General features: G+C 45.4%; 1 protein-coding gene across 1 annotated transcript in view; it reads right to left on the reverse strand.

Annotated features, from left to right (window-relative positions):
- Window positions 1-16,544, reverse strand: part of LOC144689538 (ribosome-binding protein 1-like) — a 150,665-nt gene extending 134,121 nt beyond the window's left edge. The window contains exon 1 of the mRNA XM_078556703.1: window positions 16,167-16,544. The gene's annotated coding sequence lies outside the window, so the exon portion shown is untranslated. The remainder of the gene's footprint in view (window positions 1-16,166) is intronic.
- Window positions 16,545-21,926: the final 5,382 nt, after the last annotated feature.

The following is a 21,926-nucleotide window of genomic DNA, read 5'->3' on the forward strand; positions in this document are numbered from 1 at the left end:
TTAATTCCACGCCTATCAGCAGAAAACGTGCTGATTTGCAGGTCCAAGAGCGATTGCAAGCAACTGAGTGAATAAACCAGCGCCCCAACCCTGTGCTGAGGGAGTGCTGCACCATCAGAGGTGCCGTATTTCCAATGAGACATGAAACTGAAACTCCTTCTGCTTTCTCAGGTAAAAGATTTCATGGCACTGTTTCCAAGAGCAGCCAGGAGTTCTCCCTGATGTCCTGACATGTCAACCAGTATCACTGAAAAAACAGATGATTTGGTCATTTATCTCACTATTGTTAATGGGAGGTTGCTGTGCTACAAATTGCGATGCTAGTTAGAAGCTGACATTGGATAGTTTGTATTTGCCAGCATTTGATCTTCCTGGCCATTAAAACAGGGGTAGGGGAAGGGGTCAAAATCACCAGCTAGTGAAAGCCCCAACCAATGAAAACACAACCACCTGCCATGATCCATCCCATCAAGACACCAAACATAGAACAGCAGATTGTGACAGACAGACATGCATTATTCCCAGCCCACACTTGTCAGAGGGGAATTTCTTTATGCTTCTCAAGGGCCCCGACATCTAGCAGGGCGGAGAAAGGGTGAAGAAACCCGAAAACGCCAGGGACGCAGGGATCCTGCGGAATTTAATCCACGCCTGGCAGCCGACCAGGTTGAAAGTCTGCCCAGTGGGAAAGTCTGCTGTACCTGGCAGCAGCGTGGGATCACTGGGCCCTAGCAATAAAGAAAGGGGTCATTTGTGGGGGTGGGGGTGGGTGCAGGGAAGTCGCAGGGGAGGGAGACTTCTCAGCACTCTACCTCAGGAGGTATGCAGCACAGATTCATCACCATGATACGGGGGCTAAAAGGGTTAAATTATGAGAATAGGTTACACATGCTTGGTTTATAGTCCCCGGAGTACAGAAGATTATGAGGTGATCTAATTGAGGTGTTTCAGATTAAAGGGGGCATAACACTAAAATTAGAGTTAAGCCAATCCGGAGTGATGCCAGGGAGCACTGCTTCACAAAATGAAATCCGGGACACACTCTCCCAAAAAATCTGTTGAGGCTGGGGCTTAATTAATTGAAAAACTCCACAGAAAAACTGAAAAAAAATTTGATAGACTTTTATTAGGCAAGGGTATTAAAGGTTGTGGAACCAAGGTGGATTGATGGACTTCAGATAAAGAGCCACCATGATTTATTTGAATGGTGGAACAGGTTTGAGGGGCTGATTGACCTACTCCTCTCCCTATAAACGGGATTTTGGAATAGAATGGGATGGTTTAGATAGAATGTAAAAACATAACAACTTTTCATTAGAATTTAATTGTATTAAATAAATTGTTGGCTTAACTGGTCAATAAAGGATGGAAGTAAAATCAAAATGTTATGCCTTCAAATAGCTGCTCCTGCCATCATTGCCATCCCCCTAGGTCAGAAATCAGGCGCTGATGTGGGTAGCCCATTGCCTCTATCTCTACATAACATGCCACCAGGAAAATCAGGTTAGGCAAATAGTGGAGGAGGGAGGGGGAGAGAAGAGGGGAGGAATAAAAAGAAAAATCACTGGAGAAAAGGAAGGGTTTACTTTTCCTCAAATTTCTTCCCCTCATGAGCAGAAGGCAGTAATTTCTTCCAGGTTATGGTTACACTGATTCATACAGTGTACTTACGTAAGTATTTATCCAATTCCCATTTCAAAGTTACTACTTATTCTGTCTCAGCTATCCTTTTGGACAGTTCTTTCCAGATTATGACAACTCACTGTGTAAAGAAATTCTCATCATCTCTGGGTATTTTGCTAATTATCTGAAATCTGTGCCCTCTTATAACCATCCCTCCTGCCAGTAGGAACAGTTGTGTCTTTATTTTCTCTGTCAAAACCCTTCATTTTAAACACTTCTATTAAATTGCCCCTTAGGCTTCTCTGCTTTGGATTCCCAAATTCCCCCTTTAATAACCTGTCTGTGCCTACTCCTGACAAAGGCCAGAAATTCCAGCCTGGGTCTGACCCATCTCCTTGTCCCTCCCAGTAAGTGACACAGTAAGAAGGGCTGCCCCCTAGCTAGCTCTCGGGCCTTAAAGCAATAGGTTCTCCCACTCAACTACAGTCAGCTGACCAAGATCGCACCACGCCTCAAACCTAGTCATCAGCCTGCACAATGGGCAATCACTAAACAGGCTCTGGTTTCCTTGCACTAAAGTTACTCTTGTACTTTGCTTTTCTTGGAGACTAGGTTTGCAGGTCTTAGGTTGGTCAGCTAAGGGAGCAGAAAATCAATGGGTGCTTGGGAAGGAGTCTCAAATCCTAGCAAACTGACTGGAAATCAAAATTGACAACCTTCCTGGAATTGCCTGTGTGTTAGACCATCCCACCAAGAGGAACAGGAAAGCAGGACCTTAACAGAAATGGAAAAAAACAATCACAGGTTAACAAAGTTTTAATAAATTATGGAATGTTCAGAACTGATTTGTTAATGCAGTAAAACCTCAACTGGAAGGGCTTGTCCTTTGCATTAATCAACAAAAAAACATGCACAGCTCATTTAATATACATTACAAACTTATTAAAAAAAAACAGAAAGCACTAGAAAAACTCAGCAGGTCTGGCAGCATCTGTGGAGAGGAGTTAGCGTTTCGGGTCCAATCTGACAGAGAGATAGAAATGTGATGGGTTTTATGTGTTGAAAAAGGTGGGGCAAGGGTCAGGTCAGGGATAGATTAGAAGGTGGGGAACATCAAATCAAACTTACTAAAGTCTTGTAGAGGACACATATTTCCTGCCTGCAAACCTTCTTTCCTGTTGCCACAGTCTTTGGTCACAGCTGTGAGCAAACATTTATCATTGTAAACTGCTATGTCAACATTTCCTATTTAATTTGTTATGTCAACTGTCACAATGTAGTTGCAGGCTCTGGCCACTGGCTGACTCTGTGCAGCAAGTTTCTGAAGTCTCCCAAATCTGCCACATTTCGTACATTAACAGAAGTTATGTTCATTGGCAAACAATGGGAAATGCCACAAGCAATTTACTAGGGGTTAAAGAACATTCACGAGACAAGCAGCAAAAGCATTTATTAAACAAATTTTCATCTATCATCCTACCATTTTGCTAAAATGTCTTCCTTTGATGCTCATTAATTTATAGCAGTGGGTCTCCCTTGGCATTGCTCTCTGAGGGGAGATGATGTTTCAGAATGTGGGCCGATAAACCTCTCTGGCCGCACTGCACCAGAGAAACCCCAACTAGTCCTTCCAGGTAGGATCTGGTTTCTCCACATTTTCAACAGGCTCATTCTCACAAAAGGCTATCTCTTGCTCTCGCTCTCTCTCTCTCTTTCTCTCTCTCATACACTCCTTTCTCTCTTTTCTTTCACATTTACCCAAATTCTTGGCCAGAGATTTTCAGCCCCTCAAGCTGGTGGGATTTTCCAGTCCCACTGATGTTAGCGGAGGTTTCAATGGCATGCCAGCTCTGCTGGGGGTGGGGGGAGCTGGAAAATTCCAGCCAAGGTCTTTTTGCATCTATCTCCCTTTCACTCTGACATGCTGTCAACTGTCTCTTTCTCCCTCCACTTGAAAAACTTAACGAATTTTATTGTAAACATTTTTAGGGTGATTTTTCACATCAGAATCAAGCGTTCCAGGTATGACACAACCAGATGCAGAAACAACCCCATCTACAATACTGCAGGAATAATGGTTCTCCTGATTTCTTTAGCCTCCTCCAGCCCTACAACCGTCCGAGAATTCTGCATTCCACCAATTTTGGCCTGGTGTGCCCCTCGATTTCTTTTAGCTGCCAAGGCTCTAAACTGGAACTCTCTGCCTAAACCTCTCACCGCTTTTTTAAGACTGCCTAAAGACCTACGCCCTTGGCCAAGTTGTCAAGTGCTGTAATATCGCCTTCTTTGGCTCAGGGTCAACATTTGTCTGACTACTCTTTTATGAAGCATCTTGGGATGTTTTACTACATTAAAAGGTGCTATATAAATACAAGTTGCTGTTGTTGTGGTGTGTGTCTATATTATACTAGGATTATATACTATAATTTGCGTGCTTAATTTGTCCTACGTTAAAGCAACATGAATAAGGCAACTTTAAAAAAACTGCCAACAGTCTGGAGTGAAGTGCAGGATGGGTTGAAAAACTACTTAATGCTTTTGTTAGCAGAGATATCAGGAGTGCAGACACCAATTTCTTATCAGTAACACACACAAAGATAACCTGAACATAATCACGACAGTTGCAACACAACAGTAAAAAGGCCAAAGCTCCTTTCAGTGTTATAGTCTTACAGCCTTACCTTGGTTTACTTTAACATCACAGGCAAGACAAACTGGTAAAACTGCTTCAACAATGATGAATTTAGTATTGTGGCAGCCTCTGCCTGATCTATGCATGTGTTCAGGCCAATGCTAATTTTTTTATTGAAGGACCTGCTTCAGGATATGTTTGCTCAGTTTGTTACAGCTATTGGGCGTTTGAGTTGGTATGCTCCAAATTAGTTTGAGCTTCTACAACAGCCCTCAAAGGGGCTACTGAAGGTCGCCAAAGAAACCAGCAGTAAGTTTTTTTATGCACTTCCCTCAATGTGGAGCTAGAAGGTCCAAAATTACCTCAGTCCGAAATTAGTCTGGCTCTGACTAGTGAACTACATTGGGGCACTGTAAGCTCTGAAGACAATGAGGCCCAAAGACCAATTTAGGATGGTTCTCAGACATGCCTCTCTTGATTCATAATCCAGCCTGCCACCCAGAAGCAGTTGCTGACAAATTTAGCTTGCATGTCTCAACAGGGCAGTGGGAATCTGGAATTCGCACCCCAAAAGGCTACTGGGGCTAGGTCAGTTGAAAATTTCAAAACCAGGGATTGATAGGTCTTTGTTACGCAAGGCTAGTAAGGTATATGGAACAAAGGTGGGCAAGTGGAATTAATATATTGATCAGGCATGATCTAATTCAATGACAGAACAGGCTTGAGGGCCTGAATGCCCCACTCTTGTTCCTGTGTAGCTCGCCATTTGTTTTGAGAATACATTTGAGGCAGTCTTGTCAGTTTGATTTTCCAACCATGTCTTTTGAGGACAGTAGAAACAATATGATCAGTTTGCTCCACAAGTAGTCACAAATCAGCCTTCTCTACAATGAGCTCTTTTCGTCTCTCTGCTGTCATGAAATCCATTATCTGTGCATCCCTGGGTGATAAATTAGCAGTCTGTGGAGATTGTAACATTTAAGATACAGGTTGTTCCAATGTTTGTTACATTGGTTCTGCCTAGAAACGAGGATGGGACCCTCTGGGAATGTTTTGATAGGTCACCAGATCAGTTCAAGGTTCAGTGAACAGCTCTTCTTGAGGCAGTCAGTTTGAGGCACTCTGCCAGGAAACAAGTATCACAAAGACAAAAAGGGAAAAAATAGGTCCCAGTTAAGTTAAAGGAGGAGCTGTGGGGAGCAGACTTTAAGTAAAGAAGGTCACTGGGCCCCTTTGGAGCAGTGGCGTTCTATTTGGCATGGCCAGACATCTGAAAATGTGCCGGTGAGCTAGTGTTTGAGCGTACCCGGAAATCCAGGGAGAAGGAATCTTGGAAGGCAAGATTGAAACCCTGTGAGGTGGGCCATTATTAAAGCCGTCTGAGTGGGAGTGACCTTTGGAGAGAATTCCAAGGAGAGATCTTCAAAGGTGGAGATTGGAAACCCTTGTGAGAAAGACCAAGTTTCAGTGAGATTGATTGACTCAAGTGGGGCTAACGTCTGGGTGATATGTTGAGAAATCCTGTCTTGGTTGCATCTGTCATTTACTCTGTAGTGTGATGTGTTCGACCACAGTTTGTCTGTTAATTCACATGTCCTTGTACTTACCTCGAATATTAGAATATAAGATACATATTGTAATTTGTTTTATCTTTCTGAATTTGTAAAGTTTATTTTTGTTTGTTTAAAGCCCATGGAATCTCATGGCTTTATTCCAACAGCAGGTGTTGCAACCTTTATCTACTTTAAACACAACTTTATTGGTCCTTAGCCGGATCTCCAGGTCTGGACAGGGATCTTAACACTGCGATGTACTCGTTGCATCCCTTTCTATAACATATTGACTGTGACAACAAATGCCTTTCAAATAGTTCATTCATAGCTTATCAGGCACCTGCAGTATCCCCTCAAACTGCTTCGTCATTTCTTATATTTTGAGAGCTTTCGTTAATAAGATAATATAGTAGAACTGCTAAGCTCCTCTGTGAACCTGAATTAAGCTCCTTAATTTCTTGAAGTAAACTGCTATCTGCTCCACTTGGCTGTGAGTGATCCAATCAAAATTTCCTTCTAAGTTCAAGTATATCTGCCTTGCCTCTACCTCCCAAAACACTCGAGGCTGATTGGATCGATATAGAGAAACTATTTCCTCTGGTGGAGGGAATCCAGAAAAGACAGCATCATTTTAAAATTAGAGCCAGACCCATTCAGGAGTGAAATCAGGAAGTTCTTTCTCTACACAGAGGCTAGTGGAAATCTGGAATATGTTCTTTTATTCTTTCACAGCATGTGGGCGTCGCTGGCTAGACCTCTCTTCCCCCAATAGGCTTTGGTGGTCAGGGGTTGATTGAAAATTTGAAGACTGGGACCAATAGATTTTTGTGGGGTAAGGGTGCCAAGGGATATAGTGCGCCAAGGGATATAGTGCAAAGGCTAGCAAATGAGGTTTGAGCTACACATCGGTCATGATCTACCTGAATAAAGAAAAAACTTGAGGGGCTGACTGACCTCCTGCTGTTCCTCTGTTACTAGACCCGCCAAGCATATAAAAATTAATTTTTAAAGATCTGTGGTTAGATGGAGTTTGGCTCGGGAAATGGAAAAGTTGAGCTGGAAGGTTCTGACGGCAAGTGAAAGAGCAAGCGGTAGAGAGAGATAGAGAAAAGACTACTTTTTACACTGGAAGATTACTTTTTGCAGATTCAAATTGTAAATTCTCATGTTTTATTCATTTGATAAAAGAGATGGAAGTTTCTTCCATTTAGGAAAAGGACAAAAACTGGTGTAGATAAAACCTCATTTGGATTATGCATTAAACATATAGCCTTTGCAGGTGGCTACTGTGAAAAGCTTCTGTTGGTTAAGTCATTGTAACATTCAGGTGCTGAGTGTACTCACAATTAATTAATCTGATATAAGCAAGGATGTATAAGGGGGAATGACTGATCATAGGGAAGATCATAAGAAAGAGGAGATGGCCATTTGGCCCATTAAGCCTGCTCCACCATTCATTAAGATCACAGCTGATCTCAACTGTGGCCTTAACTCCACTTTCCTGTCTGTCCCCCCCCAACCCTTGACTCCCTCGTCAATCAAAATTCTGTTCAGCTCAGCCTTGAATATATTCAGTGACCCAGCCTCTACTGCTTCTGTGGAAGAGGATTCCAAAGACTAACAACCCTCTGAGACGAGAAATTCCTCCTCATCGCCATCTTAAAACGGGAGACCCCTGCATCAATGGGAGGCCACTGCAGTCAATTGTAGCTTGTTTTTGATCTTATTTATTTGGATTTGAAATTTCAAACATTATGGAGTAAGTTTGATGCCTCTGCAATACAGCTGGATCTGAGACTAGCTTAATTTTCTATATTATTTACACTTACATAGAACATACCACACAGAAACAGACCATTCAGCCCAACAAATCCAAGTCTGCTTATTCTCCACACGAGCCTCCTCCCTCTTCCTCTAACTCCACCAACATACCTTTCTTCTTCATGTTCGTGTATAGTTCCCCCTTATATGCATTTATGTTACTAACCTCAACTACTTCTTGTGGAGGCGATTCCCACATTCTAACCACTCCCTGGTTAAAATGGTCATTTAAACTTTCATATCTTTGCTCCATCTCGGGTTCTGTTCTACAGGAATCCATGTGAGCTTTTAGGCTGGGGTCATAGGGCTTTGATGCCTCAGTCTTTTAAATGATGTCCCCGAATCACTTGTTGGATCGCCCATCTCCAAACCTGTCTCAGCACATTTGTGCTGAAACCTTCATCCACGCGTTTATTAACTCTAGGCGTTGCTATCCCAGTGCTCTCCTAGCCAGCCTGCCATTTTCCAGCCTCCATAAACTTAAGTGAATGAAGTTCACTCTTTTAAAGATCCTTTCTTCATTGCTAATTTTTCTCTAAACTTTATGACTAACGATAGCAGAACGCAGATGGAAATGGTAGCATGAGGTAGCCAAGTGGCCGTGTGTCACACAGCTCCTAATCCAAGTGCTCCTTCTCATCACATCAGCTTAGACTGTGATGCAGTCAGTGTCAAACCCAGTCCTCCCCGCACCAGACATCCATACATTTCCAGCAAGGGGTTAGAAATCAAAATCAGACATGAAGCTGTCAGATTGTCGTAAAAACCCAACTGGTTCAGTGATGTCTTTTAGGAAAGGAAACCTGTCATTATCCAGTCTGCTCTTCATGTGACTCCAGTCTCACACCAAGGCAACTGACTTTCAACTTCCCTCGGAAGTGTGGCTTAGCGAGTCACTCAGTTGTATCATTCAGAAGGTGGCTGATCACTAACACCTTCTCAAGACAATGACACCCACATATTAAATTTTTTTTTTTAAATCCTCAGGAGGGTACACTGCATTGAAAAAAAATTGCCAACTTCTCCATTTTTTTCAAGATCTACTTTTAGGCAGGTTTGTGAAAAGAACAGGAAACCATGAAAACTCAGTGGGTACTGCATAATATCACTCCACAGAGGGATTTCTACATTCGAAAAATCGAGCCAAGTTACCTGCAATTTCCAAACCTTCTAGTTTTAGTTGTTAAAGGAGTCCTTGTAATACAGCGACCCTTCTGAAGTTACCCACCAAAGGTCTTGTACAATAACCGGTTACCTCATCGTTTGAAATGCAAAACAGCCGGTTCCTTGCCTGAAGGCTTCCAAATTGGGTGGAGTTGTCCTTTTAACCTGTAAAGCTGCCTTTCAGCAGGACACATAAGGTCTCCCGTGACGTTGCAGGCCAGGTGTTCCTCCACAAAGAGAGAGGGAGATGAGGAAATGGAGAGCAGCCTGCTGCAGATTAACGTTAGCAAAGGTCAAGGAGGTGTTTACACACATACCATTGTGGGCTAGGGAAAATGAGAGGGCACAGAAAGGTTTCTGATGATGCGCTCCAATATACTGTTTACATTCTTAACTGCTCGCTTCCTTCGCCCCTGCCAAGGATTATTCCCAAACGTCTACCTCTCCCATTCTGTATCCCACCACTGGGGATGCATTTATATGACCTGGTGTCAACTCTCCACCAATTGCCCCTCTCAGTGGGAGGATCCTGGTCTTCAATGATATTTAATTCTTTAATAAGACATTATGCTGAGGCCCCATTTGCCCTTTCAGGCAAACACAGAATCCTAGAATGGTTGCAGCAATGAAGGAGACCATTCGGCCCATTGAGTCTGTGCCACCTCTCTCTCTGCAAGAGCTATCCAGCTAGTCTCACTCCATGCCCTTTCCCTCTAGCCCTGCTACTCATTTCTTTCCCTTACAGCACTTCAAGCCTCACCCCCACTACCTTGAAGAAGAATAGTAGAGTTCTCCATGGTGTCTTGACCAATGCTTATTCCTCCATCGCTAAAATGAAAATAGATTATCTGGTCGCCATCACATTGCTGTTGGTGGGAGTTTGCTGTGAGCAAACAGACTGCTGAGATTCCCACATTACAACAGTGACTCCACTGAAGTATTTCATTGGCTGCAAGGTACTTTGGGACATCCTGAGATCATGAAAGGCACTTTTTAATTGCAAGTCATTCTTTCTTCATATCTGCAGTGATTTTGCCAAGATCAGGTGTCTGTGGTGATAAATTACCCGATCAACCGCTTGACACAGTACATTAGTACAGAGAAACAGTGACATAAATAAAGCAGGGAGCTTAAGGGACAACTGCATGATTTAGTCGTGGGATCAGAGCAAGAATTGGCATAGCTCATTAACATTCTGAGGGGGGGTAGGATAAGTATATTCCTCCTCGTTTCCCCCCATTGGTTACACTTATACATTACTGCACATGTCTCCTTTGCCAATTATTGTTATGCTCAAATCTCCATCACCTTGGAAAAGAAACAAGTAAATCTAAGTCGGGTCGTTGAAAGTGTAAGTCAGCGCATGTGAGTATGCCCCTGGAACGCTGTTCTACTCAGCAAAACAATGATTTTCCTACATTATAGCCTGTAAAGCATTTCAGACATCCTGAGGTCATGAAAGGCGCTACATAAATCCAAGTCTTTACTTTCCCCTTTTGACTAACAAGTGAGTTTCAGGCTCAGAAAAAGAAGGAAATGACTATCAACTGTGTAAAATATCGGGTGAAGTCCAACTGAATCGCTCTGCGATAAAGGACAATAGTCAGTCTCCACATGAGCACCTCATAAAGCTTTTTAGATAGTTTAAATTGCGCTGTTGTGTTGCTGGCTGTATCTGCATGGCAATCAGTGAAAGTCCAACTAACCAGTTTCCTAAACATAACCAAAATGAATAGGTGCCAGCTGTGGCTTAGTGGATAGTACTCTCACCTTAGTCAGAAGGTATTAGATTTAAGTTCCACTTTAGAGACTTGACCACAAATTTAATTACGGTGTTTAAGATAATTAAAGAATTTGATAGGGTGGAGGTGTCAGCTGTGGCTCAGTTCATAGCACCCTCGCCTTTGAATCAGAGGGTTGTGGGTTCATGTCCCACTCCCGGAAACCAAGAACTGTGAATGTACTCAAAAGAGTTACATTCTGTGACTGTTGATAACTCGAAAGAGTTACATGGAGAGAAACTCAGGATCGTCAGTCTTTGAAGCTCTCTTCTTGAAATGGCGGTGGAAGCAAAGTCTTTGAATATGTTCACGGCAGAGGATAGATCCTTGATAAGCAAGGGGGTGATAGGTTATCGGGATAGTCGGGATGCAGATTTGAGGTTACTATCAGGTCAGACATGATCTTATTAAATGGCGGAGCAGGCTCGAGGGGCCGAATGGCCTACCCCCGCTTCTTGTTCGAATGTAAACTATTTCCTCTAGTGGAGGGGGAGCCCAGAATTAAGCAACAATTTTGAAATTAGAGGTGGGTGTTCATGGGTGATGTCAGAAAGCACTTTTCACAAAGTGTAGTGGAAATCTGGAACTGTCTCTTCCAAAAAGCTCTTGAGGTTGGGGATCAATTGAAAACTTCAATACCGAGAGTAATGCATTTTTGTTAGGCAAGGGCTATATTAGAACTAAGGTGGGTAATTCAGCCATGATCTAACAGAATGGTAAAACAGGCTCAAGGGGAGCACGAACTCAATAAAGCTCTTTTGAGAGACTGTCAACCAAACATTTTTCTGCTGTTAAAAGAACCTCGACACTAAACGATCTTGTAACTAAGTTCTTCATTTAAAATTGACTATATTAAACTATGTTGGAAGCATCCGTGGCTGTAGTTCATTCAGAGGATATATAGCAATGTTTAAGTGCACTTAGTCAGAAACGCCAGCAGATGAATTGCACAGGTGGGTTTACAGCCAATCGCAATCACTTCTATACTGACTGTTTTTCTAAAAGGCCACTGATGTTTGTCCAGGCAGGTTTACTCACAATGTGCTGGGCTTCATCTGTGCATTTGGCAGGATGGACAACTAATGCTGGAATACACAGGTCTGCTGTAATAGAAAGGAGCTCGTGTATGTGAGCAGGATGAGGAGAGATGAGGTGAAACAGAGATGAGGAGAAACTTCTTTAGCCAGAGAGTGGTGAATATATGGAATTCATTGCCACAGAAGGCTGTGGAGGCCAGGTCATTAAGTGTATTTAAAGACCGAGATAGATAGGTTCTTGATTGGTATGGGGATCAAAGGTTACAGGGAGAAGGCAGGAGAATGGGGTTGAGAAACTTATCAGCCATGATTGAATGGCGGAGCAGACTCGATGGGCCAAATGGCCTAATTTCTGCTCCTATGTCTTATGGTCACACTGTGGCAGATGGGGAAGTGACAGGAAGGGTGGGGAAAGAGAGACGGGGCGTGGGGTGAGGAGAGAGAGGGGCAGGGGGCATGGGGCCAGAGGGGGAGAGAGAGAGGGGGGGCCTGGGGCCGGGGGGGGAGGGGGGGGAGAGAAAAAGAGGGGGCGTGGGGCCGGTTGGTTGGGGGGGGGGGGGGGGGGGGGGAAGAGAAAGAGAAAGAGAAAGGACGGCGGGGGGAGAGAAAGAGAGAGGACGCATGGGGGGGGTGGGGAGGAGGGAAAGGGAGAGGACGCGGGGGGGGTGGGGAGAGAAAGAGAGAGGACGCGGGGGGGTGGGGAGAGAAAGAGAGAGGACGCGGGGGGGTGGGGAGAGAAAGAGAGAGGACGCGGGGGGGTGGGGAGAGAAAGAGAGAGGACGCGGGGGGGTGGGGAGAGAAAGAGAGAGGACGCGGGGGGGTGGGGAGAGAAAGAGAGAGGACGCGGGGGGGTGGGGAGAGAAAGAGAGAGGACGCGGGGGGGTGGGGAGAGAAAGAGAGAGGACGCGGGGGGGTGGGGAGAGAAAGAGAGAGGACGCGGGGGGGTGGGGAGAGAAAGAGAGAGGACGCGGGGGGGTGGGGAGAGAAAGAGAGAGGACGCGGGGGGGTGGGGAGAGAAAGAGAGAGGACGCGGGGGGGTGGGGAGAGAAAGAGAGAGGACGCGGGGGGGTGGGGAGAGAAAGAGAGAGGACGCGGGGGGGTGGGGAGAGAAAGAGAGAGGACGCGGGGGGGTGGGGAGAGAAAGAGAGAGGACGCGGGGGGGTGGGGAGAGAAAGAGAGAGGACGCGGGGGGGTGGGGAGAGAAAGAGAGAGGACGCGGGGGGGTAGGGAGAGAAAGAGAGAGGACGCGGGGGGGTGGGGAGAGAAAGAGAGAGGACGCGGGGGGGTGGGGAGAGAAAGAGAGAGGACGCGGGGGGGTGGGGAGAGAAAGAGAGAGGACGCGGGGGGGTGGGGAGAGAAAGAGAGAGGACGCGGGGGGGTGGGGAGAGAAAGAGAGAGGACGCGGGGGGGTGGGGAGAGAAAGAGAGAGGACGCGGGGGGGTGGGGAGAGAAAGAGAGAGGACGCGGGGGGGTGGGGAGAGAAAGAGAGAGGACGCGGGGGGGTGGGGAGAGAAAGAGAGAGGACGCGGGGGGGTGGGGAGAGAAAGAGAGAGGACGCGGGGGGGTGGGGAGAGAAAGAGAGAGGACGCGGGGGGGTGGGGGGAGAAAGAGAGAGGACGCGGGGGGGTGGGGGGAGAAAGAGAGAGGACGCGGGGGGGAGGGGGGAGAAAGAGAGAGGACGGGGGGAGGGGGGAGAAAGAGAGAGGACGGGGGGAGGGGGGAGAAAGAGAGAGGACCGGGGAGGGAGACAGAGAGAGGACCGGGGAGGGAGACAGAGAGAGGACGGGGGAGGGAGACAGAGAGAGGACCGGGGAGGGAGACAGGGAGAGGACGGGGGAGGGAGACAGGGAGAGGACGGGGGAGGGAGACAGAGAGAGGACGGGGGAGGGAGACAGAGAGAGGACGGGGGAGGGAGACAGAGAGAGGACGGGGGAGGGAGACAGAGAGAGGACGGGGGAGGGAGACAGAGAGAGGACGGGGGAGGGAGACAGAGAGAGGACGGGGGAGGGAGACAGAGAGAGGACGGGGGAGGGAGACAGAGAGAGGACGGGGGAGGGAGACAGAGAGAGGACGGGGGAGGGAGACAGAGAGAGGACGGGGGAGGGAGACAGAGAGAGGACGGGGGAGGGAGACAGAGAGAGGACGGGGGAGGGAGACAGAGAGAGGACGGGGGAGGGAGACAGAGAGAGGACGGGGGAGGGAGACAGAGAGAGGACGGGGGAGGGAGACAGAGAGAGGACGGGGGAGGGAGACAGAGAGAGGACGGGGGAGGGAGACAGAGAGAGGACGTTGTGGGAGGCGGTTGGAGGAAGCGGGAGGAAGGGGTGAGGAAGGCGAAGGACGAGGAACAGGACGGGTGAAGAACAAACGGTCACCAACAACCTCTAAGGGCAACTGGAGATCAGCAGGAAATGGGACATTTCTCTCCTCACCCACAGCCACTGCATTATTTGTGGGGCAGGGGAAGGGGCTCGAGACTAAACACCTTAAACACACAGAGACGCAGAGCAAAAGACAGTATTGGATCCCATTGCTTTGCACCGTCCAATGATAACTAATATAGCGTTCAATCAGCCCATAACAAATATCACCTCAAACCTGTCATGAACAAATGGCAAATGAGACCCCAGGACTCCATTCATGGTGAAGAAACAGTAGATCAAATAAATGTATGGGCACCAAAGGAAATAATTACACAGAGGTGATGAAATTAAAATCTGTTTCTCTTCCTCAACCTACACCAGTTGTTGGACCTGGGACCAGTCACAAAAGACTGGGAGGGATTTGTTGGAGATGGTGCTCCATACAACTGCTTTGTAGTTATACTGAAACTCTTTCGAGTTATCAACAGTCACAGATTGCAACTCTTTTTGAGTACAATCACAGTTCTTGGTTTCCGGAAGTGGGACATGAACCCACAACCCTCTGATTCAAAGGCGAGGGTGCTATGGACTGAGCCACAGCTGAAGACTGGGTGCTAACTGAAGAGATCGGCTTTAGGACCACGCGGATCGATCTCTCTCTCTCTCTCTCTGCGCCGGATCCCAGTGGCACCCTATTAAGATGAGGCAGTTTCTGAGTGGTCAGATTTCATTGCCGGATCTTCAGCATTTCAGAGAGCCAACGTGTACACACATTCCTCAGTCTGCCCCCTCAAAAACCGTTAGCTGCTGAAAATAAGCTCTCGACAGCTTCTTTGCACAGGCTGTGCCTTTGCAGGGAGAATGTCTTACAAAATCTAGATTGGGGAGGGGATCCTTGTGATTGCAATCAGACTTCTAAGCAAAACGGAGGGGAATTAAAAGAAATTATTTTATTTTAGCAATAGGGAAAAGGGAGATTTCTGAACACGGTTAATTGGAGGAATGTCTGATAGATTCTCTCTGTCTCAACCGAACTTCAGCCCTAATTCCCAATGCTCTTAATCTTCTCAACCTACATTCTCCCAGACACCAGAACCATTTTAATTGCATTAAAAAAAATAGCAGCCACTGCAATCTCCTATCGCCAGTTTTTTTTTCTTTTTGCACGATACTTAAAGAACCGTTTCTCTTCAATAAAAACTGTTTCGGTTTTCCCCTCGACTCTCGTTTGGATTTACTGCTGTGAATTATAATTCAGGAGCAGAGACAAATTAAAACTGTAATTTCAACATCGTAGCCAAGTGTTTTCAAGCAAAAATCCATCAAAGTCACATTTGGCAAATGACTTCTTGCATAACTGTTGCACCAACGGCTCAAAGGTCCAAGAGAAAGAAAAGCCCTTTTTTAAAATTACTTCAAAGCAAGCTAACTTTTTAATCAAAGCAAAATATTGCCGATGCTGGAAATCAGAAATAAAAAAACAGAAAATGCTGGAAATATTCAGCAGGTCAGGTCAGCATCTGTGGAGAGAGAAACAATTATCGTTTCAGATCTGTGACCTTTCGACAGATCGGCTATATTTTTACCTGCTTTAAAACATCGTGCTTTAAATTCTTAACCTTTTGATTGTAACATTACGTGTCACAGGTACTTTAACCTCAGTGGATCTGATTATAGCAATAGCATTAAAAAGATACTGTTGCACAAGGTGTGAATTCCCAAAAGAAATACAAAACCCAAATATCAGCATAACTTAAAAGAGTAAATAACCATTACAACACCCCCCCACCCCCAAATATCTAATGTTCCTCAAAAGTTGCTTCTACAAAAATGTTTCAATCAGTGGATCCAGACATTTGACAGGACGTGTACTTAACCTATGCACTTCAACACACCACTGCATTTATTAAACCAAAACCCCACAGTCAGAAGACTTTTTTAAAAAAAATCAATCTCCCTCCCTCCCATTCTCTTCCCACCTTCCCCAGATGAACACGTATGCACTGTGTTTAACAGAATGAAAAGGCTCATTATCATCAGGGAGACAGTCAGTAACAGGGCAGTGTGTAGGGGCAGGGGCTGGTGGAGACAGGGAGGGGAGGGGGTAACAGTGCCCACACCAGCCAATGTCCCCCTCCTCCCCAGTGCAGAGGGCACAATGCCCTGCATTATATTCAATGGAGCCTCCTTACCTCAAACGTGAGACAAGCCTGGGGTGGGGGGGTTTGCCTCTGTCTCCTGGGCTCTTGAATCTAACTGTGGTGCGGTGCTGATCGTGCTTCCCTATCCTTCAACCCCCCCACCACCTTCTTTTTTTCCTGGCTGCTCCCTCTCCCCGCGGATCCACAGGACGAAGTAAGCCCGAGCGCCTTGGAGTCGTGGCACTTCTCTCCCCAGCGCTGGCAGCCGGCCGACCCTAACTCCGCCCACCCACCGCCAGCTTCCATTGGTCGCTCAACCCCAACCTCAGCCAATAGCCGGGCGGGGGAAGGACAAGGCGGCCGCCGAGCATGGTGGGAGATGTAGTTGCTCTCCCTTGCTCCGGGAATGGAACGTGGCCCGGATCCCCTGCTCCGGGAATGGAACGTGGTCCGGATCCCTTGGCCGAGAATGGAACGTGGCCCGGATCCCCCTGCTCCAGGAATGGAACGTGTCCTGGATCCCCCTGCTCCGGGAATGGAACGTGGCCTGGATCCACTCGTGCGCTGCAGCTGCACGCCCGTTGCCCAGCCTCGTCACCTCAAGCTTCCCGAGCAGGAGGGACAAGCAGTAACTGAATTGCAAGGATTTTCTTTTAAAGCGACATTTTCAGGGTGCTCTGCATCCTGGTGTTGGTACATTCCGCCTGAAATATACAGGCACAGAGCTGGCAAATGTCACTCAGAAAGAGTGACAGGAGCTCACTGTGGTTTAAAAATCTTGAATTGTGCTGGGGTGCATTTCTCTTTGGCGCAGCTTCAGCTTTTTAAATGGACGTACAATCAGCACCAATCCTGCTCTTGACAGCTCGATAGATTCTATTAAAGGGTCCCTATAAACCGTGCATATTTCCGCTACACAATAGCGAGCTTCTTTCAAAATCCTGGGAGTTTCTTTTCCTTATGATTTCACCATCTTGTAGTTATGCAAACATGCCAACAGCAAAGCACTAAGCAATGTTAAGTCTTAATGACAATCCTTCATAGCTAGAGATTGACAATGATACACAATTGATGACAATTTTTTTTGGACAGCTATAGTGTGAATAGAATGAGGGCATTTGCTAGCTACAGTGTGTATGTAATCATTGTATTTAGGAGCGTGGGCACATATTTTCGGTGTATTTGAAATCCGATGTGTGCTGTTACAAAATCAGGTCTGCTTGAGGTATTCTCGGATTTGATGGTGTCAATTGCACAGGAATAGGAACGGGCCATTCAGCCCCTCCAGTCATTTCTGTTCTTCAATCAGATCAAGGCTGACCCGTGTCTTAACTCCACTTATCCGTCCTCACTCCATATTCCTTGATACGCTTACCTAACAAAAATCTATCAATCCCAGTCGTGAAAATTCAATTGACCTAGTATATAGGGGCGGGGGGGTGGGAGTTCCAGATGTCCACCATATCTGAAAAGTGCTTCCTGATTTCACTCCTGAATGGCCGAGCGCTAATTTCAAGATTATCTCCCACCGGAGGAAATATTGTTTCCGGATCTGCTCGATTGAACCCTTTTCTCATTTTAACACCTCAATCGGGTCACCTCTCAAACTTTATAAACTCAAGAGAGTAAGTGCCAAATTTATGCGACTTGCCCGCATAATTTAACCCTTCAAGCCCCAGTATCATTCTGGTGAAATTGCACTGTACCCTTTCCAAGGCCAATATGTCTTTCCTAAGGAGCAGTGCCAAAAGCTGTTGAGATTTGGAATGGACCATTTTCACTTCAATATGGCCCCAACCATATTCCCTAAATCAGGGATGAGTGCATACATTCTATGGATATGATCTATCATATAAACATGCAATTTTACAGTACAGAAGGAGAGCAAAAGTGCATCACTATTTACCCTTTGAAAGAATCTGTGTACACACCCATGCATTCTATTTGCCTTGGCAATAACCAGTCTACATGCTGCAGTTGTTTTCATTTAGCCAGAAGGCACACCCTAATCTTTTTCCTGCTACACCTTATTCAACAATATAGTTCTGATTGTTCAATTACATGTACTTTTCTTAGCACCCAAACACTTTAGTTTTGCAGTTCTCAATATAAAACCTTAGCTGGCTTTCATCTGTCTGTGGCAAAATGTCTTTTTAATAATAGCCTCCTTTCTCACACAATTCAGCGTTACCAATGGCTTTTGTCATTCTGCTTACAATAAAACACAATAAGTATTACAAACAACAATGGTCCCTGGGAGATACCAGAAGTCAGAGCAGCAGTTAAACTTGCATTACTGGTACCTTTGTACCTGCTTCAATTATTCATAGCTTCTTCCTGGATTCTATGAACTTCTCTGTAAAAGGATCTTTTCTAATATTTTATGGAAATAAGGGTAAAATGGAATCCTAATAACTCAAAGTTATCAGGACAGATTACCCAGTCAATACCTCGTTGCATGTGGGAACTTGCTGAGTGCAATTTGGGTGCCACGTTTCTGACATTACAACAGTGTCTGCACTTCAAAAGGTATTGGCTGTAAACTACTTTGGGACACTCTGAGGTCATGAAGGGTGTGGTATAAATTCTTTCTTTACATCAAACTATTGGGCTATTGGAAAAGCTTTGTGATATCAGGATTTCAATCTACTTAGGGTCTTGATAGGTCTAAATTGAAGGGTAGACATTGTTCAGGTTCCTGTTTCTGGCACAATCCCACTCGTGTGTCCTGCACCCTCCAGAGTCTATTTCCCTCACTCCATAACCTGGTCAGTGCACAGAATGGTCAGTAGGGGTGCCGGTAGTGGAGTGGTCCCTAGTCTGTTATGAAGTACTGTAGCACAGTGGTAATGTTGTTGGGCCAGTGGGCCAGGCTAATTCTCTGGGGTATGGGTTCAAATCTTGCTATGGTAGCTGGTGGAATTTAAATTTCATTAAATTAATCTGAAATGTAAAGCTAGCATTAGTGATGGTTACTATGAAGCCATCATCAATTGTCATTAAAAAAAAAAATCATGCTTCTAATGCCCTTTAAGGAAGGAAATCTTCTGTCCTTACCTCGTCTAGCCTACATGTGACTCCAGACCCACAGCAATGTGGTTGCTGCCTAGCAAGCCACTCAGTTCAAGGGCAATTAGGGATGGGCAACCAATGCTGGCCTTACCAGTGACACCCATATCCCATGAAAAGATGTTCTTTATACGCTAGTGAAAATTTAGCTGTTTGGGTTTGGTTGCTCATGATTTAAATTTGTTGGGCTAGTGGGATGAAAAGGTATATCCTCAATGCTGCTCCTTTATTCTGTCATTATTGGATAAGTCCTTGATTCACCACTGGGTACATTGATTCCAAAGTTAAATTCACAAATTCCTTGTAGCTCTGGGATACAGCACTGAATATAGATGCTGGCAATTTAATCGAGATGTATAAAAGAATGGATTGTATCCATAGTGGCAAATTATTTTGATTAAATAGGCCAGGTGTGATGCTTATAAGTTATGTAAGGGTAAGTAATGTATCCAAATTTGCTGACAGTAGAAAGCTAGGTGGGGAGGTAAGCTGTGAGGAGGACACAAAGAGGCTTCAAAGAGATATAGACAGGTTGAGTGTGTGGGCAACAAAGTGACAGATGGTATATAATGTAGGGCAGTGTGAGGTTATTCACTTTGGTAAAAATAGAAAAGCAGAATTTTTCTTAAAAGGCATGAAACTTCTAAATGTCAATGTTCAGGGACACTTGGATGTGCTCATAACAGGAACACTGACATTAGCATACAGGTATGGCAAGCAACTAGGGAGACAGATGAAATGTTGGTCTTTATTGCCAAGGAATTGGAGTACATGAATAAGGAAGTCTTGCTACACTTGTACAGGGCTTTAGTGATACCACACCTAGAGTGCTGTGCACAATTTTGATCTCCATATTTAAGGAAGAATATACTTGCACTGGAAGTAGTACAGCAAAGGTTCACTAGATTGGTCCCTGGGATGAGAGGGTTGTCCTATGATGAGAGACTGAGTAAATTGGGCTTATACCTTCTGGAGTGTAGAGGAATGAGAGGTGATCTCGTTGAAACATACAAGATTCTGAAAGGGCTTGAGAGGGTAGATGTTGAGAGATTGTTTCCTCCTGGCTGGGGAATCTAGAAAATGGGGGCACAGTCTCAGGATAAGAGGCTGTTCATTTAGGACTGAGATGAGGAGAAATTACTTCACTGAAAGGGTTGTGAAATTTTGGAATTGTCAACCCCAAAGATTTAAGGATGCTTCAACACTGAATACGTTTAAGACTAATATGGGGAGCAAGTGGGAAGGTGGAGTTGAGGCAGAAGATCAGCCATGATTGTATTGAATTATGGAGCAGGCTCAAGGGGCCATGCAGTCTATTCCTGCTCCTATTTTTTATGTCCTTGTATTCTAGGTAGAACCAAGTCAATTGTTAAGTGGTTCTTATTTTCCAAGTGAATGGCGGACTTATGGAGAAAGCTGTCTGCTCGTACGGTGAGTGCCAATTCACCATTTAACTGCAAAAGACAGCTGAGTTGTTTCTTGATTGGGACAGAGATCCCCTTATACATAAGGTAGGTACCAAGGAGCAGAACTTACCATCAATGTGGTCTCCTGGATTAGTTTCAATAGCCTTGGGAAGTCGAAGAAAAACTTTTTGGATTTTCTTCCCTAATTTGCATTAGGATTTTATCTTGTTTTTTTCCCTTTCTCCCAGGGTGGGCGGGAAAGGTTTCAATCATCATAGGTTGTGGATGGTCCAGTCTTTATCTGTTTGATTTTTTTTGTAATTTCATGGATGAGATAACTTTTTTTAAAATCACTCACTCCCACATTGACTAAGTGTCTGCAGCTTAAGGAACTTTGACTCAGAGTTGATGAACTGGAGTTTGAGCTTCGGACACTGTGATGCATCAGGAAGGGGGCTGGAGAAAGTTACCTGGACACTTTGTTCCTGGAGACAGTCATGTCCCTTAGACAAGGTATTTCAAATTTGGTCCTTGGCCAGGTACTGGAAGGTGTGACTATGAATTGAGACAGGTATGGGGATCTAGAAGGTAGCACTGGAGGAGTCTCAGCCCTTGCAATTGTCCAACAGGTTTGAGATTCTGCCAGCCAGTGTGGACAAGAAAAAGGACTGCAGTGAGGGTGAGAAAACTGACTGCACCACCATTCAAGTTGGGAGGGGGTTGGGGGGTGAGGGGGGGGGTGGGTGGGTGGTTGGGGGAACAGTATAGTTAGGGGGATAGATACTGTTCTCTGTAGCCAACAGTATGAGTCCTGAAGATTGTGTTGCCTGCCAAGGTTAAGGACATCTCCTCAGGGCTGAAGAGGAACTTGAAGTAGGAGGGGAAAGGTCCAGTTGTCTTGGTCCACATAGGTACCAATGACATAGGTAGGCCTAAGAAAGAGGTTCTGCTGTGGGTGTATGAGCAGCCAGGAACTGCACAAAGGTAATAGAACCACAAATGTAATAATCTCTGGATTAGTAACTGAGCCATAAGCAAATTGACATAAGGTAAATAAGATAGAGAGTTGAATACGTGGCTCAAAGATTGGTGTGGGAGTATTGAGTTTTGATTCTTGGGGCACTTGCACAAGAACTCCGGAAAGAAGGAACTGAATCTTTCGGATAGCCTTCACTTGAACCGCCCTGGGACTCCCAGTGAATCATATAACTAGGGCAGTACAGAGGGCTTTAAACTAAATAGTGCGGGGGGAGGAGGTGGGGGTGGGATGGTTCATGTGAAGGGAGGTTTAGAAAGTTAATGAGAAAGGGCAAGGTGATAGTGCATGGTAACGATA

This window comes from Cetorhinus maximus, chromosome 14 (genome assembly GCF_964194155.1).
Source record: "Cetorhinus maximus chromosome 14, sCetMax3.hap1.1, whole genome shotgun sequence".
In the NCBI taxonomy this organism is placed as follows: domain Eukaryota; kingdom Metazoa; phylum Chordata; class Chondrichthyes; order Lamniformes; family Cetorhinidae; genus Cetorhinus; species Cetorhinus maximus.